Source organism: Martes martes (genome assembly GCF_963455335.1).
Source record: "Martes martes genome assembly, chromosome: 12".
NCBI lineage: Eukaryota > Metazoa > Chordata > Mammalia > Carnivora > Mustelidae > Martes > Martes martes.
In genome coordinates this window covers 91,418,174-91,444,316 of record NC_137900.1, presented here as the reverse complement: position 1 = coordinate 91,444,316, position 26,143 = coordinate 91,418,174, and the positions used below count along the sequence as shown (strand labels likewise).

The following is a 26,143-nucleotide window of genomic DNA, read 5'->3' as shown; positions in this document are numbered from 1 at the left end:
GGATCCCAGGACCCTGAGAGCAGGGCCTGAGCCAAAGGCAGACACTTAACCCACTGAGCCACCTGGGCGCCCCTACAGCTGCATTGTTTTAAGCCACTAGAGTTATGGTAATTGGTTACAACAATAGAAAAACACTCATTCATTTAAGAGGCTTTTATTAGGCACCACTGTGTGCCCAGCACTGAGCTGGGCGTGGAATGCAGCAGAGGGCCAGCTGGGCCCACCCCTCCCTATGTCCAGCCAGAAGAGATGATGTGACCACCCATGGTCACAGAGCTAATTAATAAGAAACCGGTTCCAGAAAATGATGAAAAATGATACATAGCAGCTACCTCTCTGCTGTCCCTGACCACAGCTCTCACCAGACCAGTGACCCTACAAACGTTTCTGAATAAAATCCGTGGTGTCTCCTTCCCGGCCCCATACCTGGCAGAACTACAGCTCTAGCACTGTTAATTTACATTCATCTAACTACAGAGTTCTTTACTAAACTAAAAACCAAACGGACTAAGGCCAGGGAAGGGAAAATTATTTACCAGCCATTCTAGGCTGGCATTTCCACACGAAATCCTTATGTGCTTAACTTCTACACATCAAATGTCTTTTAATTCGAGACTTGACCAGAAAATACCTGTTTCCACAAATAGGGCCAGAAAGTATTCTTAAAATCCGTTGCTCCAAACTTCTGCCAGTTCACGGATACAAACAGACCTTTCCTTGATTCTGCACTGCCCGGTCCTGTGGGCAGAGATTACAGTGGACACAGACAGTTCCCCTGGGCCTTCCAGGTGACAACACCCTCCTGAGAACGAACCAGTCCCCACCCCCACCCCCAGAAAGCACTAGGAGACCAGAAGCCTGACCACAACCCCAGTCCTGGTACTCCTGGGAAAAAAAAATGAAGAAAAACCCAGGGCAAACAGGATCCATTCTCCTGGGAACTTAGAATTACGTCTAGGATTGTTAGTTGGTCTACGGTTGCTTGAAACCCTCCAGAGAAAACGAAGCACTCAGCAAATACTATCTGAGCACCTACTATGTGCAGGGGAAATGCTTCCCCCACCCCCGGCAACCAGCCCACCTCGGGGAAGCCAGGGCACAGCACACACTGGACAAATGGACATTAAACTTGTACGTGCAATTTTTTGCAGCACCTCCTCCTCCCACTTTTTAAGCAAGTTTTGCACCTGTTGACACATTGTGGGCCTCCCTGGCTCTCAGTTTCCCCATCTACAGAATTGAGGGGCCAAGACAAGATTTCCCAAGTCCCATATGGTTCTACAGATCAAACATATCCGTGTTAATAGCCCCCACTGCCACAGAATGTACAAATGATTTACTGCCAAAGTAGCCGTCTCTTATCATACATCCTGTACCGGGTCCTCTATTCCTACCTAAAGCTGTGAGGCTAACAGGCAAAGCGATAGAGCTGCCGTCGCTATGGAAACAGCATCTGTGGGGGAGGGGCCGCACACTTTTCAAGGAAGACTGCACAGAGGGAGGTTCTTCCAGGCCCATTTCCCTTAGAACAGGAGTCCCCAAGTTACTGTCGGCCCAAGAAGGGTATGTAGCAGAGCCCTGGAGGGCCCACAAAGCATAAACTATTTACTGCCTGGTCCTTTACAAAATAAGGTTACAGACACTGGCCTTGGAGCATACGGTGTTTCTTTCATTAAGCCAGATTTCCCTGGACACAGATACAATCATCCGGGTATCCCTGCCCGCAGGCCTCTCCAGGAAGGCGGGGCCGCTCTGCTCGCCTCTTGGTCTTCTCAAACACCAGGCCAGGAGCACCACCTGTCCGTAGGAGTGTGAACAGCTCACAGGCATCTGCTGAGTTTCTACCCATCGAGACACACACACACACACACAGCCTGACTGGTCTCACCAGATGGGAGAAAAGTGCAGGCAAATATCTGGGTGTGAATCTCGAAGCTGGACGAGACGAGAGAACGTGTTTCTCAGCGGGTCCGAGGCGTGTTCACACAAGCCTGACTCACGCCCGGACCCGCGGACAAGAACCGGCTGAGGCACACCAGGTCCCTGCAGACGGGCGCGGACCGAGCCTGGCTCGTCGCCACGGCTTTCTCTCCCTTTGGTAGGTAACAGAATTCATTTTCCCCCCAAATAAAATCTACTTTGGATCCTCAGTATTCCATATACAACAGATAGGAGCCCAGGGTGCCGTCCCAGGAGGGGTCCTGCCTGCCCCCCCACCCGCTCCGTGGTAACCCTGCTCTTTCCCATGGCAGCCACTCTGAGGCACGCCAGGGAAGCATGCCAGGGGCCCCGGGGCATTTTGAGAAGGGCTGCCCCGCACGAAAATATCACCATTAGGCGGAATAAAAAAAAGGCCCCAAATCCACAGGAAGATAGCTTTGTGTTACGAGGAAAAGGACATATTTTTTTAAAGATTTTATTTACTTGGGGCACCTGGGTGGCTCAGTGGGTTGGGGCCTCTGCCTTCGGCTCGGGTCGTGGTCCCAGGGTCCTGGGATCGAGCCCCACGTCAGGCTCTCTGCTCCCGCCTCTCTGTCTACTTGTGATCTCTGTCAAATGGATAAATAAAAATCTTTAAAAAAAAAAAAAAGATTTTATTTATTTGACAGAGAGAGACAGCAAGAGTGAGAACAGAAGCAGGGAGGGCAGGAGAGGCAGGCTTCCCGCTGAGCAGGGAGCCAGATATGAGGCTTGATCCCAGGACCGACCCTGGGACGCAATGGCAGATGCCACAGGGCCACCCAGGCGCCCTGAAGGAAAGGACATTTAAAAGCAAATTCAGGTCGGCATATTCTGGCAAGTCATCTAAAGAAGTGCTCCGAGAGGCCCAGGATCCCCTGGCACAAGAACCACCCGTAAGATCTGCCCACAGAAGCAACCTAATATCAAGCCCGCCTCTGCAGACAGCAGCCCCACCTGTCACACAGGTCACTGAGCCGGCGTGCCAGCTGCCTACCAGAGGGAAAGCCTCCCGCACTCCATCTCACCAGGGGACAGGAGTAATCTCCCTCTGCCTAGGTAGCAGCCCGCTCCAGCCGCCCACCTGGCCAGGTGATCTGGCTGGCCTCTCACTCACTCCCCAGGCAACCACTGCAGCCACACATTGGCTCCTGCCGGGCCCCCACGTGCCCTCATTCTGGAAGATACCACGGCCGCCAGCCTGCTTTACAGAAGACACTAAGATGCAGTCCAGACAGAGAAGTACATCGTCCAAGGTCACAAGACTACCAGACTTCAACCCCCAGGACCCGGAGACTTCACCAACACTGAGGGAGGACCTACTGTGTGCTCCAGCTCCGGCCCTGCTCTCCCCACGCACAGTCACGGGGTAAAGACTCGGGACCCGCTGGAACTGTGAGGCCGGCATGCGCGCCACCGCAGTGAGGCCCGAGCAGGAGCCCCCCCACCTGGGGGTGGGGGGAGACGAAGGCAGCCTTCGCCTACGTCTCCGCATAGAAGGAACGGAAAGATCCCACCGTGACACGAAACATATCAAAAAACATGATCCAACAGGAATGGAAAACTGACAGCAGGCTGGATAAACACTTGAGAAAACCACCAGAGGGGCCAGAAAGGACACGTTCATTGCTCCGTATACGCGTTACAACTCAGCCACACGTGAAGAGCCATCGCCACAAAATCCAGGTACGAGATTAATGAATAATCCCACCCTTCGCCAACATGCCATCGTCTGGCAAAGAAGAACCTTAACTTAAGGGAGGCACCACACCCCCTACTTCAAATCCTCAGACACTCGCTGACCATTATGTGTGTGCCCAGGACGTGTCGTCAGCAGAGACCCCATCCCCAGAACATGACTGTTTCCCGTGAAAGGACAGCGTGTCTGGCTTTATGACCCACAGACCCCACGTCAACTACTCAACTGACCCGGTCCGCCACTGCAGCACAAGAGCAATCAGACAACACAAGCAAAAGGCCGAGCTGTGTTCCAATAAAACTTTACTTACAAAAACAGAAGGCAGGTGGATGTGGGGCTGCAGTTTCCTGACCCCTAGTCTAAAGGAAAATAACGCGAGTTCAAGTGAAAGAGCTTCACGTATGCATCAGGACACAGCAGGAGCTGGGGACAGAAGTGGAGAGTGGGCGGGAGGAGGTCCTGGCTGGGTGTGGCAGGGGAACTCCACCACCTCCCCCACCAACAGCACAGGCCAAACATTCTGCACACCTCCAGCTTTCAGAGGCTCCCTACAGGGCAGCAGTCAGAAAAGCAGGGACCCATACTTCTGCGTCCCCTAGCTGTGCGCCCCCCTGTCCCGCCCGGCTGTGAGGAACAGCCTGTCTGAAAAGCTGGGCTCTTTGTGGCACAATCCAGTCCTCCCACCTGCAGACACGCGGCCTCTAGGTTTCTACAGAGCCGTGAGGGGTGTCTGTGGACACAGAGCATAAACCTCTCTAAGAGCAAGTTGCTTGAAAATAAAGGTAGGGAACAACTCTGGGATGAAAATAGGGTTTCTGGTCCCCATGTTTGTTAGCTACCACCAGAAAAGAACCACCCCCCCCCCCCCGCCAGAGAGCATGTTCAGGAAGCAACAGAAATTAAAAATAAGAAATAAGGCATGTGCTGCAGGGACCAAAGCACTTCCCCAGCCAGTTTTCTGCACACTTGGGTCTGTAAGCCCCACCCTTGACTCCCTGGACCACACACAGCTCTCCCGGACTGGCCCTTGGCACCCCCCACCCCCAACCAGGGCCCAACCAGATCAGAAGCCCCTGCCATCACACTCTTATCGGGATCCCACAGTGCCATGGACAAGACCAAACCTCCAGCCCAACACACTGGCCCCAAACGGCCCCCCAGTCTCATCCCCACCCCCACCAGTCTCATCTCTCCAAAACTCGGGGTTTGCACCTCGCCTCCACCCCACACTGGCTGTGCCTTTAGGCCTGTTTCCTCGTGGATTAAAGAGGGATGAACATAGTGTTACCCACCTCCCAGGTCTGACGTCAGGAATAAATGAGAGAAGGAACACGAAACACGTGACCCGGTGCTCATTTGCCCTTAGAAGGTACTCGGCCAAGGGCAGCTGTCACACTGGCTCTGCACAGCTCATGTCTCGGCTACCCAGCCCCTCCGTCGGCCTCCTGCACAACACTCCTCCCTCCGATGACTGTGCAAGTGGCGAAGCCTTCATCCTGCCCATCTCTGGGCTCCCACCTGTGCTTCCACCCACTCCTGTGACCAAGGGACCTGTCCCCACTCGGGTGCATCACAGCTGAAGGGCCCCAATGCAGAATGCAGGCTTCCAAGACCACCATGAGAAACCCGAGAACTGTCTAGATCTGGTGGTGGGCCCTGCAATAAATTCCCAAGAGGCAGAGACACACTTTCACACTGAGGAAATCCTCTTGAGATAAAGACGCCACCGAGGCTACATCTTAATCGAGGCAAAACTGCCCCAGCTTCAAGGTCTCCCACTTCAGGGCAGCAGCCTGAGGATCCGGTGCCATCACACACTGGGGTGACAACACTGCTCCAAGCAGGGGGGGTCTTAGCCCCACTCGTTTTCATCCATCATGTTCCTCAGGAACAAAAGGAATATCTGCTTGATAGAAGCTTTAAAACATACAGCAATTACCATGGTGAACCAGCTCCGGGTACACTGGTGGGTCTCCCTGCACGCAGGGCCACCTGCCTCCTGCTCCCCGGCTCTCCCCTGCTCTTGTTTCCTAGTTCAAAAGAGTTTGGCCACGAGAGTCATCAATCACTGTTAACTAAATTCTTGACCAATTTGCTACGGGTTTAAGAAAATTATAAAACTGATTTTAAGGAAAGCTTCTAGAGGACTGCTGGCCGGCCAAGCAGGGCACGGGAAGAGCCCCGGCGGTCCCGGCGCTGACAGTGCGTGTACCCGGAGCCTTCCCGCAGGAATGACGTCACTGGAGAGGCTAGAAGCTGGGCTGGCAGAGGGAGGCCAGGCAGCAGGGAGGGTTGGTCTGAGCCCCGTGGAAGGCATCCCCCGCAACCCCCCCAAGCCGGTGCCCTCGCAGATCCACTGCTATAAACACACCAGAGGGAGGAGAGACAGAGGCTGGGTCTAGCACCTGCCAAGAGTGGCCACTGCGGACCGCACACACTCAGGGCTGCCCCAGAGATTACTGAGGGGCTCTCGCAGACAGTGGCTCTCTCTACACACACAGAAGGAACTACCGGAGGCCAGGGGCCACCTCAGCCATTCTGCTTGCGCGTCTCCACATGGGGACAGAAAGTCTGCTTGGGCAGGCTGCTGGAGGACAACAAATGCCGGTCACAAGGTGTGGTACAAACACAGCCTGTCGGAGTACTCAAGGCATGGGGTGACTCCCCTGCCACCCTCCTCCTAGCGCCCAGCCTCCCTCTGCAGCCCCGGAGGCTTTGGGCTCCGAACCTTCTCAAGAGTCCTGGAGGGCAAAGGACAGAGCTCACGCCCGTATGTGCAAGGAGGTGGCGACACACGAGCAGGCATCCTAACCTGCCCTGTCTCCTGGGCCTTGCACCGCTCTGCAGCCACAGTAACAGACGCAGCACTCAATGTCTGACACAAAAAGACAACCACTGCAGATTGCCCCCTCCCCCCGCACGGCAGCCGCAGAGCCCCGCAAGCGACAAACACACACGCGCCACTACTGAAACACACGCGCGTAAACATGACCGGGTCTCTACCTGTACACAAACACCCCTCCATTCAATTCCATTTGATTCAAGAAACGCTATCTGGAACGCAGGGAGGTTCTGGTTAAAAATTTTAAAAAAGACTACAGGCATTTATAGCTCACCCTTCTGAAAATCCCCTAAAATGAAAATAAACAACAAAGGGCACCCAAAGGTCAGGGTAAATTTTGGCCGACAAGGAAGAGACACGAGGGAAAACAGATATTGCAGACCCAAGGATCCTACAAACAGGACTGCCAGGCTCTGAGAGAGCTCGGGAGGCCGAGAGGTGGCGGGGACTTAAAGGTGGGAGGGCTTCATGAAAGAGTCCCTCCCCCTCTGGATAAATTAAATAAGGTTAAGTCTAGACTTGAAAAGCCAGGATCCAAGGAGGTGGGGGTGAGGAAAAGAACTTAAAACACCACCACCAGCACCAAACAAAAGAATAAGCTTGGAGAAAACCTGAGTGGCAAACCCTGGGCACCTGGGCCCCCTCTGCTGTCAGCCTCACTGCAGGGTGGCGGATGAACTTATTGTTAACACGTTCAGCCCCTCTCTCCACGCCCCTGGCAAAGAGCAAGGAGTGGTCTCTTGAAACCCAACAGATACAAAAACCTGGGGCCCTCCCATCCGCTTACCCTACAGGGAAGAGTCCCCACTGACCCAGCCACTCAGGCCCCAGTCAGCTGTGACCTCAGACCACAGACATCCAAAAGGCCTCGGTGAAAAGGCACAAACCAATACACAACAAACAAAAGTACCTGGAAGAAAAAGACAATGCCAGGAACCAAAGATCAAAAAAAAAAAAAAAAAAAAAAAGGAAGTAATATAAGATGAGTATCCTCAGAAAACTAAGAGAAGATACTACACTCATGAAACAGAAACAGAATTTTTTTTTTTGTAAGGGACAATCAGAAAAAGTCCTAAGAAGTATTAAACATATGATAAGCCAAAACCCACCACCTTACATTAATCATCAGACAAATCTCAATAGAGAGACATGCTAGAAAATACGGGGCCAGTACTCCTCAAAACTGTCCAGGTCATCAGAAACAAGGAAAATCCTTGTCAGTCTGGAGGAAACCAAGGAGTAACGACAACTAAATGTGTGCTCTTGGAACAGAAAAAAGAATGTAAGGTAAAAAAAACTAACAAAACCTGAATAAGGTACAGACTTCAATGAACAACAATGTATCAGTGTTGGTTAATTAGTTGGGACAAAGTACCATACTAACATTAGAACTTTGTAACATGGAGAAATTGGCAGTATGGTATACAGAAACTAAAACTTTTCTGTAAATCCAAACTATTCTACATTTAAAAAAAAAGATTTTACTTATTTATTTGACAGAGAGATCACAAGTAGGCAGGGGGGGGAAGGGTGCAGGGGCGGTGGAGCAGGCTCCCCACTGAGCAGAGAGCCCGATGCGGGGCTCGATCCCAGGACCCTGAGATCATGACCTGAGCCAAAGGCAGAGGCTTAACCCACTGAGCCACCCAGGTGCCCCCTACTCTACATTTTTTTTTAATTTTAATTTCAACAGAAGAAATGAAAGATATAATTAAGGAAATCTCAGAAAAAGTAGCAAGAAGATGAATGCTGGTATCCCCCTCCCACCCCAAAATTAAAGGATGAACCCAGGGGTCCAAACTTAACTAGGAGTGTGGAAACAGGATTTCCCAGAGAAAAAGGCAAGAATTCATCAAATGAAAAAAACATGAAAAACCCTCAGACTGAGTACCCAAGATTGCAAGTACCCATATAGTGCTCAGAATAACAGATACCACAAGACCAAAGTACATCAGGGATTAAGAGAAGAACCCCAAAGCTTAGGAAAGTGCCCCACCCACCCACAAGGAAAAAAAAAAATCCCAGAAGGAACAATCAAAATGGCAAAGAAGTCTTAAGAGCGACGAGGCACTTCCGTACTTCTCACCAACATCATTCCCCTCCCTGGAAAATGATTTTCAACCTAGCATCTAATACTCAGCTGACCAAGTCAAGTGTGGAGATAGAAAACGACACTTTCAGACTCACACAAGGGCTCAAAACATACACCTCAGAAAGCTGAAGAGGAACATACTCTGACAAACAAGAGAGCAATCCAACACAGAGACAAACGTCCCAGCAGCTAATTGTTCCTTCCTCCTTCCTGGAGGAAGTGATCTCCTCCTCCTTCCCCAGCAACCATGATGGCTGCCCCACACCCAGCTGGGGGGAGGACCAGGCTCGCTCTAGGAGAAACCTGTTCCCTCTACAGCCCCTAGGCTCAACAAGGCTCCTCGGTGACCCCCCCAAACAACTAAGACACCTTGTCCTTCATGACAACATGGCAGACTGGACCAACCAATTGGAAACCTGCCTCCTGTGGACTTCCACATACCTGAGGCAATCACGTCCTCATTGTTTAAGGCCGCTTAAGATAGCCACGGTTACTGATGCTCCAACTATCCAACTGAAACATGCATGGGATCCAGGAAACAAATGACCCAACAGAGGGACAAAGCCCAAGAAATGACAACCAAAGGAAGCCCAAGACGGCCGCTGCACAACAGGCAGGTCAGCGGCCATCCCGACGACAGCAGGACAGGTTCCAGCGGATAAACTCACAGATTATCAGACATCGTTGGGCAATTATAAAATAGCATTTGCAGCATTTTACTGGAGCGTTTCTAAAAAGGAGAAGACAGAAGTTTTAATGTTCAATTTATCAATTTACCTATTCTGGTAGTGCTTTCTGTGCCCCACTTAAGGAATTTGTCTTATCCAAGATCGTAAAGTTATTCTGTGCTTTCTTTTAGAAGATTTACTGTCTCATCTTTCAGTTGGCTCTATAATCCACATAAGCATGATTCTGGATGTGATCTGAGGCATAAGACTCATGGTCCCAGTGCCTTTTTGGAAAAGGCCACCTTCTCCCTTTGTCATGTGGCACCTGTGTCATAAACTGACTACTTCTGTGAAGTTTATTTCAAAATCGTTGTTCCATTCATTCTATCAGCCTATTGTCTATCCCTCTGACGACACGGGGCTACCCTCACTACAGCAGCTTCTACAAAGTCCGCACGTGTCGCACGGCCGGTCTTGCAGCTCTGTTCTTCCTCAAGAATGCGTGGCTTATTCTTGGCTCTTCGCGTATTCATATAAAATTTCAGAATCAGTTTGTCAATTTCCAAATGAAACAACAAAAGCAAAGCCTGCTGGGGTCTCGACTGGAATTACACGGAAGCCAGAGTTTAAACTCGGGGGAACTACTATCTTTACAAGGTCACACTCACCAGTGCTGGTGAGTACGTGGGGCAAGGACAACTCTCACCCACTGCCAGTGGGCGTGCCGACTGGTACAATCACTGGAAAACTGCCAGCTGTCTGCTGAAGCTGACCATATGCCGCCCCTGCAACCCAACCCTTCCGTTCTAGGTATGAACCCAACAGCATGAGAACATCTACACATCCCGGGAGATGCGTACAAACGTCACCAGCAGCACCATGCAGAACGGCTCAGGATGGAAACTTACGCAAGCTGAAAGTCTGTCACCAGTAGAACCAGTCAATACTACAGCCACACAACGGAATACTATTCAGCAACAAGAATGAATAAACTCACACACAAGGACATGGATGAAACTCACAGATACAATGTTGAATGAAAGCAGCACACACAAGAAAGAAGCAGAGCAGAGATGGGGGCAGTCCATAACGAAAACACCAACGGGCACAAACCTATTACACACCGAGTTACTTCAAAACGAAAAAAAAGTAACTGTAAGAAGAAAACGCTGGGAAAATATCTCTATACCTTGGCGGATCCAGCCAACTCAAAATAGAGAAGATAACAGATGATCTAATTAAGGCAGATGAGCAAACATGTTCAAAAAGTGATCACGGGGGGTGCCTGGGTGGCTCAGTGGGTTGAGCCTCTGCCTTCGGGTCAGGTCATGATCTCAGTGTCCTAGGTTCGAGCCCCGCATCGGGCTCTCTGCTCAGCGGGGAGCCTGTTTCCCCCTCTCTCTCTGCCTGCCTCTCTGCCTACTTATGATCTCTCTCTCTGTCAAATAAATAAATAATCTTAAAAAAAAAAGTGACCAAAGGCGCCCAGCTGGCTCAGTCAGCAAACCATGTGACTCTTGATCTCTGGCTTGTGAGTTCGAGCCCTGCACTAGAGTAGAGATAACTTAAAAATAAAACCTTTACCCTAGAAAAAGTGACTACATATGAAACTTCAAGGAAAAACCCAAAATATGAAAAGCAAAAAAATCTCTGACCACAGTGCAATAAAACAAGACATAATGAAAGCAGAAGTACAAAATAATCCCATCGGTTGGAAACCTTAAAATTCTCTCAAAAATTTTTTTGAATCAAAAGGAAATTCAAAATCATCGCTGCAGAATACCTAGAAAAGCACAGATGGAGAAAAGAACACTAAACATCAAAACTTTTAAAATAGACAAATTTGTACTCAGAAGACATTTAGTAATCTAAAAACCTTAAATTTCTAACAGAAAAGAATGAAATTAAGCATCCAATTCTAGAAGTTGGAAAAAAGACATAATGGAGGCGCCTGGATGGTTCAGTGGGTCAAGCATCTGATCTTGGTTTCAGCTCAGGTCCTGATTTCAGGGTTGTGGGATTAAGCCCCGTGTAGAACTCCCCACTGACAGGGGAGCCTGCTTGGGATTCTCTCTCTCCCTCTGCCCCCACCCCCACTCTCCCTAAAGAAGAAAAAAAGACATGACTTAATGCTGAGGGTTGCAGAAACAATCAATGAAGAGCAAGCCAAAAGTAATTTAATGAATATATTTGAATAAAATGGAATTAAAAATAGTTCTTTGAGGGGCACCTGGGTGGCTCAGTGGGTTAAGGCCTCTGCCTTCGGCTAAGGTCATGGTCTCAGGGTCCTGACATTGAGCCCCGCATCCAGCTCTCTGCTCGGCGGGGAGCCTGCTTCCCTTCCTCTCTCTCTGTCTCCCTCTCTGCCTACTTGTGATCTCTGTCTGTCAAATAAATAAATAAAATCTTTAAAAAAAAATAGTTCTTTGAACCAAGAAATAAAATAGATAAACCACCAAGAAAAAGGGATGTGGGGACGCCTGGTTGGCTCCGTTTGCCTTCGGCTTAGGTCATGATCCCACAGTCCTGGGATCAAGGCCCGCGTTGGGCGCCCTGCTCTGCAATGACCTGCTTCTCCCTCTCCCTGCTGCTCTCCCTGCTGCTCTCCCTGCTTGTGCTCTCTGTCAAATGAAAAGAAAACGGTATGTGTACCTCATTTTACAGACAAGACACTAAGTCCGAGAGGTTCCAAGACTGGCCCAAGTTACTACCAACAAGTCAGGACACTGGAACAACTGAGCTCAAACCCAGGTCAGCCTGACATCCAAGTCGGCTCCAAAACACAGGCACTCAGTGGGCCCCAGAGAATGACCACGTGGCCACCAGGATACGATGCCCACAGTACTCCCAGGCTCTGCCAGTACTCCCGGCGCTGTGGTGAGGGTGCGGGTTAAGGGTGTGCTGGAGTGGGGTCTGGGCAGGCACTGCATCAGGGAGGGACTCCAACAGAGGTCCCAGAGCCCCAGAGGTGTGGCAGCTCCAAGCTCCTCATCCACAGGGGTCTGTCTTGAAGCTCCAAGCCACAGTACTTGCCAGACGGCTTCAGCGACCGTTGTCATCGCTCCTGATCAACTTAGACTGTTATGGCTCCTTTCTTCATGGGCCACGGGGTCAGTCCCTACACAGTAGCTCACGGGTGTGGGCCGAAGCCTGCAGAGGACTCTTGACTAGAAATCCACCGCAGTCTGGGAAGAGTTCCTGGCCTAACTCCTCTTTTGAAAATGCAGTTAATTTAACAACAACAAGAAAAGACAATTTCAATTTACAGCTGGAAATGGACAGTTGGAGACAGGTGCCACACACAGGCCTCTCTCTCCAGGGTCAGAACTTACCAGGGACCTGGCAAATAAAAGAAACACATCACACACACACACCTGTACTGGATTCCTCCTTCCTTTTCCACCTCCAGAGAGCAGTGAATCAGCAAGTGAGCAGCTCTCGGCAAATGCCACTAAAATCTATGTTCTTTCTGGTACAGTCTGATTTAGCAGAGAACAGAAACTGGAGATGGTATTTGTATTGGATTGTTCTTTCTAACCAGATCAACAAAGCAGTTTCCGAGGGCCACCGACAGATGAGCAGAGACACACGTGACTGACTCGGGTAGATTCCTGTGAGCCACCAGGGCCCCAACACCAGCAGCCAGGGCACTCGGAAGGAGGCTGAGCAAAACACAGAGCCTAGGAGAAGCTCTTGACAGGGAAGAGCAAAAAATGCACCGGCTGCCCGGGCTGAGGACCACTCTCCACGAGCATGTATGTCGTTCACATTCACACGGGTGACCTTTGTGACCGGTTCTCTGCAACCATTAGATGTTGCAAACACACATTCGGCCTAATAAATGCAAATAATGCTAAAGGATGCAAGAAGAGTCACTCCAGCTCGAAAGGTAATCACCACTAGCCTGGGGGACACCCTTCATACCCTCTTCCCTCCGCTCACAGCAACCCAGCAGCAGCTCCCGGTCACGTTATGCTCTACGGACGGGGAAGTTCCCTAGTGTGCGGCCGCTCACCTTCTTCTCTGAGCACACCCTGGTCATCTAAGAAAATAATATACCAATCCTCCTCATCCTTTTGAAGGCCTACGTTTAGTATTTCCCTGTGCAACTGTGCCACATTTACCCGCTGCCCTACGGAGAGATGTAGGAATTACTGCCAACTGTGGGCGCCTGGGGGGCTCAGTCAGTTAAGCCCGGGACTTGGATTCAGGTCATGATCTCAGGGTCCTGGGACTGAGCCCTGCATCAGGCGCCCCAGCTCAGCGGGGAGTCTGCTTGTCCGGCTCTGTCTACCCCTCCCCCTGCTTGTGTCCCCCACCTTCAAATAAATAAACAAAATCTTAAAAGGAAAAGTTATTTCCAACCGTGTACTATGACAAACAACGCTACAACCAAATTCCCAGTACGTGTTCGTAGACACACCTGGGCCAGCATCTGCGGACTGTCTGACATTTCTACGAAGCATATTTCTCGTTTGTGCCCAAGGAACTGAAAGGCTGAAAGGAGACCCCAGATCCTCCCCCAGGTGAACGACAAAGGGCAGACGCCCTCCAACAGCCACTCACAACAAAACAAAGGCCCCATCTTCCAGCCTCGTCTGACCATGGCACTCCTGGGGCTCCACCGGGAGGAGGCAGAAAAGAGGCCACAGGGACTTCCTGACAAGTCCCAAAGGAGACTCCCGGGCAATAAGGCACTGCACCTGGAGAGAAAGGCGCCCTTTAATCAGAGGGAGGAAGCAGCCCAGCAGGTGCACCAGGCCTGCGGGGTTGCGGGGTCGCTGCCACTGCCACCGCCACCGCATGGAGGACCGTCCTCACCACTGCAGAAGGGGCAGTCCTACTGTCCCAGCGTGGAGGCCACAGGTGAAGGAAGAACGGGCTGAGGTCACTCTGTCCTCTGCCGTCAAGCCCATCCTGTCACATATACTGAGCCCCAGGCGCTGGGGTGTCTGCTCACAGAGACGGTTCAGCAACAACACAGCCCCCAGAAATCCACCTTTTCTTTGATGAAAGTAAATTAACTCACCCACACGAGCTGAAGGCAGGGGGGCTAAAAGGACAGAGTTGGTTTAAACGATCTCCAACGAGCCCAAAGGACCAGACCCCGGAACCCACATGCTATTCATTCCGGTAGCCTCCGACGATTCAGGAACCCAGGAAGATTCCCGTCATTCGGCCACCAATGTGCGAAGTAACAAAAAGGAAGAACCTGAAAATAAGGGACCCGCGTTCCCGGGGGCTTTCACGGGCGCGCCTGTGCCTGAAGCACAGGCAGAAACACACCAACGTTATTCACTTGTTATTGATAACGAGTCTTACAGCAACGTGACCCGCACTGATGGAACTCTCTTCTCACAACCCTGCGGCCCCCTCGCCACCCCATCGTCTCCCCCACCAGTCCTCACACACCACACCGTGCCACTCCCTACCCTAGAAGGGCTCCCGTCCCAGAGTACACGGCCTACTCTGCCCCCTACTCCCGGGACGACACCACCCGAAGACCCCGGGCAGGGCTGCACACGCTTGTTACAGCTGCTCTTTGCCACCACCAACGGCAACCCTGCAGTGTCACGACTTATCCAGAGTGGAAAAGAACGAGGTAACAGGCTTTTTTATTCCTTAAAAGAACAAGAAAGGACCCAGTGACAATGCTGGGGAACCATATGTAAAGTAAAATGTCTCTTACTTGTCTTTATTGACATTAAGATACACCGATAAGGGCCTCTGGGTGGTCCAGTCAGTTAAGTGCCCAACTCTGCCGACTCTGGATTTCGGCTCAGGTCATGATCTTGGGGTCGTGAGATCGAGCCCTGCCTGAGCGAGCCCTGTGTCTGGCTCTGCGCTGAGCCGAACCTGCTTAAGATTCTCTCTCTCTCCCTCTGCTGCTCCTCACCCCACCCTCCCTCTCCCTGCCCCTCTCTCTCTCTCAGGGAAAAAATAAAAAATTGTGCCTATAAAATTCCTGTCTCCTGTTTTCCAGTGGTCACTTAAAATTCATATGCAGAGTTAAAGCATTCCCATTAGTGGAAAACAAAACTGTTCTCAAGACAGCACTCATCTCTTGATCTGAAAAAGGGATAGCAAACAGGATGAAATGACTCATTTTCTACTTTGTGCACTTCTGAAGTGTTTGGGTTTTTTTTAACAAGCCTGTATGGTTACTGACACATTGTTTTTAAGGTCTGGGTAAACTGAGCAACACAGAGTCAATGCTCTGCCTTGTTTCTGAGCTGAGCAGGGGCCACAGTCACAGCAAACACTCTAAGACAGGTTTCATCCCATCTGGCAGGAAACAGAAGCTCAAAGGCTGTACCCGGCTTGTTGAAGCCCCTACCACAAGCAGATGTGAGGGACGGAAATGAACACTCCCGTCTGCCTAATGCCCAGTTGGGGGGAGCCAGGGTCACAGGCCGGCACGCTGCAGAGCCTGCCTTGCACCCATCAACTACCTGAACACACTCATCTTTACTCCTCAAGATATTTACCAGAAATTCTCCAGGAATAGCAGGGACTCGGCACAGGGCGGCACCAAGTAACCCAACACCCAGCAAGGTGGTATTTACCTCGGACAGAGAGAAGGATGGCAGAGTGCTCTGATGCACCTGCCCCTCGGGGAGACCCCTGGTCAAGGGGTCTGAGCTCCTGGAGGTGACGGCGGGGGCCCTTTGATTTGGGTCTCAGTCTTCTGCCTGTAGCACAGGGCCCAGCACACTATTAGAAACACTAACATCTAGTCAACAAATGAGCCCCAAGTGTATACGCCTGCCTACTCCAAACCCCTAGGCCTCGGCTGGTGCTGCATCCAGGAACCATTAATAGCTACTGTTTATTGCAAGCCTGCTTGCCTAGTGCCAGGTACCTTAGAAACACTTTGGCGAGCGACCTACTGAAGGCTTCGCCCCATCCAGGAGGAAGGCATCACTGCCATGTTTTGCAGACAAGGAGAACAGCGACTCTGAAAGATGAAACCACGTTGAATCACCCAGCTCACTAGCGGCTGAACCTGGGTTCAACAAGGAAGAAGGCAGTGGACCTCAAAGCCAAGGGGCACCCCCCCCATCAGGAAAGGAGCAGGAGGGGGCCAGGCATGCCCCCCCTCTGCCTGTGACTTCTCCCAGGTCAAGCTAAGGACGCCGACGCTCCAGGGCCAGAGGTGCGCCATCCCAAACTGCACCCCCACCAGGCACTTTCTCTCATCAAAGCACAAATCCTTCCCCACCTGGCCTGATGAAATATTATCCGGGCATCTCCAAGGGTTTCATCTCTGCGGTCACTTCACCCAGGAGGCATGATTTCCTGGAATAACCAGATGGGGAAAGACAGGGCCGAGAGGCCAAGGGGTAGAGCAGGCTGAGTGGCTGAGCAGACACGCACGACAGCCGTGATCAGGAAATGCAACAGAGGGTTGGCCTCCAAGTAAGTCCCACACAGCAAGAAATATTAACAGCAAAAACCCACCAAGGGCTGCAAATTGGGAGCCTCAGAAACCTCCAAAGAGGCTAGGCTCCAGTGTGTAAAGGCTGGAAGAAAACATCTGTGCCAATAGGCTACCCGTGCCTCTCCTCGCAACCCCCTCCTGGCCTTCCCCCAGGGAGGGCACCTCCTGCCATGGCCGCCTCTCCAAGCCTCCAGACCACGGTAAATGTCGCTCCCAAAACAAAATCCAGGATCCTACCCGGACTGCGGCAAGTCCGAAACACTAAGTGCCTTTGATCTGGGAAACAAGCTCATCCAAAATGATGCGTAAAGGCCACTCATTCAGTGAAGTCCACGGTCCAGAAACACTCACTCTCGTATACTATTGTTTATAAACAGACACAGTTTTCTGAAGTTATTCAGCAGAATTCTTACCAAAATGCCATCCAAGTGGAAGAGTCCACGCCGCAGAAACCCTCACACGCTATTATACACAAATTATATGTTTCTCAAGAAAAATCTGGCAGAATTTTACCAAAATTGTGTAACATCCAAAAATTAGAAATAGCCCTGATGGCCATCAATAGGGAAGAGGTTAAATCAAGTATATGCACAAAGTACTCTCTGCAATTGCTACCCAGATGATGTAATCCGTCGGAGAGACCGTCGCGGAGCACACGGCATTTTATTACGTGCAAAGGGAAGCATGCTTTAAGAATATAAACGCGCGTGTGGGGATAATGTGCACCATTTTTCTTTTCTGGAAGGAATGACAAGAAACTTCTCAGAGCACTTTCTCTGCAGAAGACTGAAAAAGAGCCCTTACACTTTTTAATACAGCTTAAATTTTCTAACTACCTTTTTTAAAGATTTTATTTATTTATTTATTTATTTGACGGACAGAGATCACAAGTAGGCAGAGAGAAAGGCAGAGAGGGGGAAGCAGGCTCCCCGCGGAGCAGAGAGCCCGATGTGGGACTCGATCCCAGGACCCTGGGATCATGACCCGAGCCGAAGGCAGAGGCCTTAACCCACTGAGCCACCCAGGTGGCCCTAACTACCTTTTTTTTAAAAAAAAGATTCTATTTATTTATTTGACAGAGAGAGGCAGTGAAGAGAGGAAACACATGCAGAAGGGAGCTGGAGAGGGAGAAGCAGGCTCTCCGCTGAGCAGGGAGCCCGTCAGAGCCCAGTGCGGGGCTCAATCCCAGGATGCTGGATCATGACCTGAGCCAAAGGCAGACGCTTAACGACTGAGCCACCCAGGCGCCCCCTCTACCTTTTTTAAAAAGTAAACTGGAAATATCTGGGCTGTGGAATTAAAAATTATTTTTGGGTTCTTTTCTTCACACACTTGTAGATTTTTAAAAACTTAATAAATATCATTTAAAAAAAAAACACTGAAAGTGTGATAGATCTGTATATATTAATAAGAAAATATTCTCTTGACACGTTTAAAAATGCATGTTGTGGTACAAGAAAAAGCAGTGTGATCCCATCTCTGTGTTCTAGAAGCTACCTACAAAGGGCCGCATTTACACGCACATCCAGAGTCTGGGAGGATAAACACACCCAACTATAAACAGTACTTACTGCCTGGGAAGCTGGAGGAAAGAGCTTTCATTTTTTTCTCCATACACTTGTTTTTTTCTTGTTTTTAATGAGTATGTATACTTTTGTAATTAATTTTATATCAGAAGAAAATCCCACTTTCTGCTCGAGGACAAGGTCTCCACTGTCCCCAGCGACTGGTAAACACTCAGCCCATTCACCCGCACGGCAGGTCAGCCAGGCGGCAGGGACAGGCCCCCCTCCCAGACAGGCGTGCGTTTCCATGCGGCCCAGGACAGAGCAGTTCTTGAAGCTCTGCACTGTGTGTAAACAACACCTGCCGAAAAAAGCTCCGGGAGACACAAAGGAGCCCTGGAGAGAGCGGCCGAGATGACCTCCTTTTTCCAGTTGGTCCTGCAGAAATGCATCCCATCATTCTACACAAGGATACGATCTCCAAGGTGATCTCCAAGGTCAGTGGGAGAGTCACCTCCGGCTTCCCAGGGCCCAAGTCCTACCTGCCCTCCCCCAGGCTGGTGACCAGCCACGGCAGAGTACTCACACAACAGGTTCCCATCCAAAGGGCTCCAGCGCTGTGGAAAGCAAAAGCTGACCCACAGGCTTTCTAGTGCAGCCCACACATTTCTGATTTCAACTTAGAAACACACTTTTAATACTCCAGGGCTTGGCATACCGTTTTCAATGGATACTTCTTTCTTTTTGTAAGATTTTTTTTTTTAAGCATCTCTACACCCAACGTGGGGCTCAAAGTCACAACCCTGAGATCAAGGGTCACGTGCTCCACGGACTGAGCCAGCCAGGCGCCCCAACAGGCGCTGACTGCAAGTCTGCTACATGTTCCAGGACCTTCCCTCGCCTAACCAGGCTGAGTGGCCCTGACTCCTCCGCACACTTCCACGGGCGCCTCCTCGCAGCTCCGCCGCCCCTTCTGCACGTGGGCACCCTCCCTGCCAGACACCGAGCACGGCGAGCCCCAGGAAGCAACAGAATTCTGCTTCGTGGCCCACACTCCCTCCCTCACATCACTGGGGAAAACGTGTCAGTCAATAAACAAGGGCAAGAGGGCATTTATAAGTTGTCATCTAGGGGCACCCGGGTGGCTCAGTGGGTTAAGCCTCTGCCTTCGGCTCAGGTCATGATCTCAGGGTCCTGGGATCCAGCCCTGCATCGGGCTCTCTGCTCAGCAGGGAGTCTGCTTCCCACTCTCTCTCTGCCTGCCTCTCTGCCTACTTGTGATCTCTCTGTCAAATAGATAAACAAAATCTTAAAAAAAAAAAAAATAAGTTGTCATCTACTGACAGATGAGCGCATAAACACACTGTGATATATGAAATGGGATGTGGAATATTACTCAGTCAGAAAAAGGAATGGAGCGCGAACACCTACTACAGCACGGATGAACTTTGAAAACAGCGTGTGAAAAAAGCCAAACACAAAAGGGCAAACACTGTATGATTCCACTTAGAGAGACAGAGAGAGAGAGAGAGAGAGAGAGAGAGAAAGGAGACAGTGGTTGCCAGGGGCTGAGGGAAGGGGAATGAGGGATCCGTGTTCAACGGGTACAGGTTCAGTTTGGGAAGGTGATAAGGTTCTGGAGATGGACGGCAGTTGCACCACACTGTGAATGCACGTGAGGTCACTGAATTGGTACTCTTAAAAACAGTTAAAATGATAAACCTTAGAGAGGCCTGGGTGGCTCAGTCCATTACCCGTCTGCCTTCAGCTCAGGTCCTGATCCCAGGTTTCTGGGCTCGAGCCCGAGTCAGGCTCCCTGCTCAGTGAGGAGCCTGCTTCTCCCTCTGCCCCTGCTCCCCCTGCTTGTGCATGTGCCTGCTATCTCTCTGACAAATAAATAAACCTTTGGGAAAAAATAATAAACGTACTCTACTACAAAATATTGTTTTAAAAAAGTGTATTTAAAGTTGTCAAAAGGGGTACTTAGGTGGCTCAGTTGGTTGAGCATCCGACCCTCGCTTTCAGCTCAGGTCATGATCTTGGGGTTGTGAGATCGAGCCCCATGATGGGCTTGGTGCAGGCAGAGTCTACTTCAGATTCTCTCTTCCTCTCCTTCCCACTCACTCTCTACCTCTCTCTCAAATAAATAAAAGCTGTGAAAAGAACTACAAAGAAAACCAACAGAGGCGAGGAAGGAATCATGGGAGGGTGATGACAAAGTCAGACTGAGACATTCCCGAAGGCCTCTTTAAGGAGGTGCCTGCCTTCTCCCCGCTGGACCGTGAGCTCCCAAGGAACCCAAGTGTGGCATTCACATCTGTGTGTCCCCAGAACAGCAAATGTTTAAGTCAAGACACTTGTTCACACTCATCCCGGTCAAGGGAGTAAGACTTCAGGGTTCAAGCAGCAGGGGCTTAGCTAGGACCGAGACAGCCTGGACTGAGATACTCAGAACTTGGTGGCCCAGGAAGGAATCCACCCTGGAGACAAGGCTGGAGTCAAAAGTGACAAGGGCCGAAGGTGAAAACCCACTGTGTGCCAAAAAGGACTGAAGAAAGAGCCTGCATTCTCCCTGCTCTGCAAATGCCCCTCACGGGAAATAATCAGCAATGCACCCCAAGATGTACGTGCCAGGATGCGCCCTAAAAATCTGTTTACAAGAAGTGGGTAACAACAGTTCAAATGTCTAACAAAAGAGGATTCAATAAATCATGGCATATCCATATAAAGCAGTTACACAACTGTTAAAATATATCTTGGGGGCTCCCAGCTGACTCAGGGGGTAGAGCATGCGACCCTTGATCTCGGAGGTCATGAGTTCAAGTCCCATGTCGGGCAGAGAGCTTACTTAAAAATAACAGTATTAGAAAAATACCCTATAATGTTAAGAACTATAAACTGTGAGTGGTATATACAGTAGTTTACTAATTTTGAAAACACAAACACATACTCAAAGGAAATACACCGGCCTTTACGGCAGTTCTCTATGGATGGTAAGGTTACAGGTGATTTTTATTTGTATTTTTATCTTTATTCTTTTCACTATTTTTCAATTTCCTTCCCAGTAAAAATGTTACTTTTACGAATAGGGAAAAACATTTGTAACAGGTCTTGCGTAGTGCCCAGCAAAGAGCACATGCCCCAGGGGCACCTGCTTAAGGACAAGGACTTCGAAAATCAATAAATCACTGCTTTTGCAACACCACCAAGAGGAAAAGGCCAATGGTTCTCTCAGAGGAGGAGGAAAGGATACAGAGCACAGCTACAAAACCAGCTGCAGAGGTGGGAGCGGAAGGAAGTACTCTCAGAGAGACCGTTAAAGACTGCCAGCAAGTTAAGATCAAGATCGACCTCATTCTGCCCCCCACCACCGCCCCTCCCTCTGCAGGCAGCCCATGTCCCTGCCGGCATCTTCTAGCCACGAATGACAGTCAACAAGTATAGCGAACAAGGCTCAAGCAAGACTCCTGGCTCGAGTCACACAGGCAGCCTCCCTCCGGGTGCAGAGGTTCCCCGCAGGCCCGCCACAGAGACAAACAATGACCTGTACCACCGACAGCGGAGCTGGGGGTTTGGAGCTCCCAGGTGAGAAGGCCTGGTCCAAATGGTACCTTTAAAACCTAAAAGCTTGTCATAACCAATTTTATTTCATCAGAAATCTCACCGTCTTTCTCCTCTCTCTCTCTCTCTCTCTCTCTCTTCCCTGAGCACCACAGGCGATCCCTTTCTTTGTCCAAATGACAGACCAAAGGTTCTTAAGGTTATACAAGACCCAGAAAAAATGGGACTTTCTTAAGAAAGAAATTGAGTCATGACTTGAAAAGCAGACAGTCTAGTTAGGCCTGACCAAGATATGAGATTCAGAGCATAAAGCCCAACAGATCTCTGCTGGAAATTTTATATTTCAAGGGGAGGATACTGCTTTAAAATCCAGTGTAGACAGATCCTATCTGCTATCTGCCAAACCACAACAAGATACAAACGCCTGACGGTAGAGAAGCCTCATTATCAAATTTAGAAATACACCGCACTAGCCCACCTGGCCTCTTCGGGTTTGAAACAGAAACCAACACAGAAATGATCAATCTTAAATGGTAGAATAATGAGACATATAACCAGCATACAGCCATTAGCAACATGAGTCAGTACTTTGTGCAAGCTAAAAAAAAAAAAAAAAAAAAAAAAAAAGCTTTAAAGTACAATAAAATAATCCTTTGCAAAAAAAGAGAACTGAAATTTAAAAGTGGGTGGGGGATGGTGAACAGGCCTAACAAAAATCCCTCAGCCAGGCCAGGCCAGGCCAGGCCAGGCAAGCAGACCGTGCTGGAACTAGTTCTGACTTGCCATTCCTGAAATTCCACTCTCCCAGGGTTTTCTGGCTCTCCCTTCCCCAGGCTCTTTACCCATCTGGGCTCCAAGGAGACTGGAGAGGACCCAGGCCACTGTAAGCAGCAGCCTCCCTGCCCCCCCGCCCCCACCCCACACACAGCGGGCTGAAATAAGGCCCCTCCGTGCAGCCTTGGAAAACTGAAAATTCACAGGTAAACCAAAAGCTTGCTGGGAAGGGCAGCGTATTTATCTCCTTCCCTAACAAACCAGCTAAAAAACAGTCCAGAGCCAGACCTGGCCAGAATGAAATCAGATAGAAAAAAAGGGCCAAGAGGCAGAAGCTGGGAACACTGTCAGGGTGACATGGCCCCGCTAAGACGTCTCAGTTCCACAGCCAGTGGGCCTGGAGGAGGTTCCGAGGTTTTAAGAAACACAACAAAACCAAGATGGTTGTGGGAATGTCAAAATGCACCAAAACAAATGCCCAGCAGACTACAGAATCACTCAGCCCAAGAGAGGGTCTCCAGGGACATTTACAAACAAGCTACAGGTGTGGCCTGGGTCTCAGCCTTCACCTGCCACCAAGACTGGGGTCAATTTCCCCTGTGTTAGTCTCAGTCCCTGCTATGCTCACCAATAAACACCGTGAGCAGCCTAGCTGTTCTAGGCCAGTCTAGTGCTTCCAGGCATTAAGTAGTAGTCGTGATATAAAAATATCAGCTAGGGGGACACACGGTGGCTCAGTGGGTTAAAGCCTCTGCCTTTGGCTCAGGTCATGATCCCAGGGTCTTGGGAAGGAGCCCCACATCGGGCTCTCTGCTCCGCGGGGAGCCTGCTTCTCCCCTCTCTCTCTCTCTGCCTGCCTCTCTGCCTACTTGTGATCTGTCAAATAAATAAATAACATCTTTAAAAAAAAAAATCACGTAGGGATAGAATTTGAGGGTGGGGAAGTCACAGGGCCACCAGCCAGAGGAAGGGAAGAAAAAGATCAGGACTGGAGCAAGGACCAGAAAACTAAGCAACCAACAAAAACAACATACATTTTCATCACCCTCCTATGGACAGAAGCAGTTTGCCACAAACAGAAAGTGAGGCTCACAAGAGCCCCAGCAGATACCCAAGGCAAGGCATTAATTATTCCCATTTTACAGACAGATGGGGGAGTTGCGGCTCAGGGACTTGCATAAGGTAACCCAATAAAGAGCAGAATCCAGGCTCCAAGAGACACCTGCCCGAACAAGCACAGGCTCCCCAAGTGATTATGTGCCATTCCCAAAGGAAAGCAGTCATCCTCAAAAGGCAGGAGTCCCCAGCCTCTGCTTGTTGTTCTCAGCATCTCCCACTATTCTAGAACTTGCCTTCAGCCAAGCTGCAGAACTGCCTTTAGAAGGGACAGGCACCCCAGACCCGAGGACGGTAACATTACCACACAAGCCAGTTCCTGGGGGGCTCTCCCGTCCTTGTCTCTCCACAGAGGCCCAGCACTGAATGAACAAGGGCCCAGAGAGAGCTGTTCCAAGGGCTCAGTGCCGTGCCTTAGCCCCAGCACCTGTGGCATCCACCGGCTGGATCGGGTCAGCCCTATGGGTGGCAACAGAGCGGCTGGATTCCATCCCAGGGGGTTGATGGCAGGTACAGAAACAGCAGCAGGAGAAACAACTATTAAACACTAACTGTGTGCCAAGCTCTTCTAGCTCTTTCACCATCACCCTAACCCTACAAGGCGGAGAATGCACTACTTATGCCAGCGAAGGCTCTCTGGACCCTAGATTTCTCTGGCAGAAGCAGGATTTGCACCCCAAAGCCTGGGCCTCCCAGTCCCTTACACCACACAGCACTGTACACAGGGCCGGAAGGCTGCAGATGGAAACCACGCTAGGACTTCAAACGGATGGTTCCAAAACCCAAACTGGATAATGTATAAAGCCACATAAAATGCACACACGATCTTAAGGGGGGGGGATCTCAGAGCTAATTTAACAATCCTGGAAACCAAAGGCTTCTGAAGGTTTCTCCCTGGCAGCCATTTAGCAAATGACACAGTCTTGAGAGCCTCCCCAGCCCCCGTTCTCCCCACTTCCTCCAAGCTAACCATCCCCTGGAAAAATACCTCCTCTTCTTGCCTAAAGGTGGGCTCGGACCTCCCACGATATTTCGAAAGCGAGGGAGAAAAGAGAAAGCCACCTTCCAATTTTGTATAGGCAAATTCACTCCAGAGGCCCACGATTTCAATAGTGCTGTTTCTGACTTAGGAGAAGGGACAAAAACGAAAAAAGAAGGGAAGGAGGAAAAAAAAAAAAACACAACAAAACCCCATCTGGCAGGCCCCGAGCAGCGACATCCTGTTTATTATTAAACATTCTCAGTAACAGAGCATTAAGTATTTCGAAAATAATCCTGCCGCTCGCTCACGGAAACCGCGGCCGTCGGCGGCTCCGAGCCCCCTGCCCCCCGAACGCCGAGTCCGCGGGCCCGCGGGGGGGAGGGGGGAACGCCGCGCCCCCCGCCACCCCCCAGCCCTGCGGCCGTGGGGGGCGCCCCGACCCCGGGATTCCCGCTCGGGGTGGTGCCCAGGCAGGTCGGCCCGGGAGAGGAGAGGGGGCGGGGGGCGCGTGGAGGCCGCCCCGGCCACTTCTAGAGCAGCGGGGCGCCCGGGACCGCCGGCCTGGACGCTCGGGAGGCGGCCCCCGGGACGCGGCGGCCCCCGCAGCCGCGCACCCCCGGCCCCGCCGCCCGCCCAGGCCGCGCGGCGCCGCACAACAATGGCGAGCCCGGGCCCGGCCAGCCCGCCGCCGCCCCCCCCCCTCCAGGCCGCCCCCCGCCCGGCCCCGCGGCCCCGGCCCTCACCCCCGCCGGCGGGCCCCCGGCGGCGGCGCGGCGCTCGCGGACGGAGGGCGGCCGGGCCCGGGCTCGCCGCTGTCAGTCAGCCGCCGCCGAGACAAAGCCCGGCCGGGCCGCGCCGCCGCGCCGCCTCCATCTTAGCGCCCGACCGCCGCCCCGGCCCCGGCCCGCCCCGCGCCGCCCGCCCCGCGCCGCCCCGGCCCACCTGGTCTGGTTCCGCGGGCGCGACTGGGCCGGGCGATGGCGGTCGGGCGGCGGTCGGGCGCGGAGGCGGCGGGATGGCGGCGGATTGCGAGGCGGCGGCGCGGCTGCTCGCTCGCTCGCTCCCTCGCTCCCTCCCTCCCTCCCGGGCTCGCTCGTCGCTCGCTCGCTCGCTGGAGCCTCGGAGCCTGTGTCTCGCCGCTCGCCTCCCTCTCGCGCTCGGCTCCCCGCCCCCCGCCTGCCGCCGCCCCCGCCTCCTCCGGCCTCCGCCTCCCGCCGCCGCCCGCAGCCGCGCCTCGGCCCGCGCAGCGCCCCCTGCCGCGCCGCCCGGCCCGAGGGGGGCTAGGGGCCCCGGGAGGGGAGGGGCCGGGCAGCGGGCGGGGGGGAAGGGGAGGGGTCCAGGGGAGGCTGGGGGGAGGGGCACGGGAGAAGGAGCGGTGGGGGGTGCTGGGGTCCCGGCCCGGGCGGGGCGGGGCCGGACAGCGCGTTGTGGGGGGGAGGCTCGGGAGAAGTGGGGGCTGGGGTCCTGGGGAGACGTGGGGGGAGGGGCACGGGAGAAGGAGGGG

The 26,143-nt window shown here is 51.8% G+C and overlaps 1 protein-coding gene across 1 annotated transcript in view; it reads right to left on the bottom strand.

The window, feature by feature from the left end:
- PRRC2B (proline rich coiled-coil 2B) overlaps positions 1–25,755 on the bottom strand; it is an 86,144-nt gene extending 60,389 nt beyond the window's left edge. The window contains exon 1 of the mRNA XM_080819350.1: positions 25,582–25,755. The gene's annotated coding sequence lies outside the window, so the exon portion shown is untranslated. The remainder of the gene's footprint in view (positions 1–25,581) is intronic.
- Between the last annotated feature and the right edge of the window lie 388 nt (positions 25,756–26,143).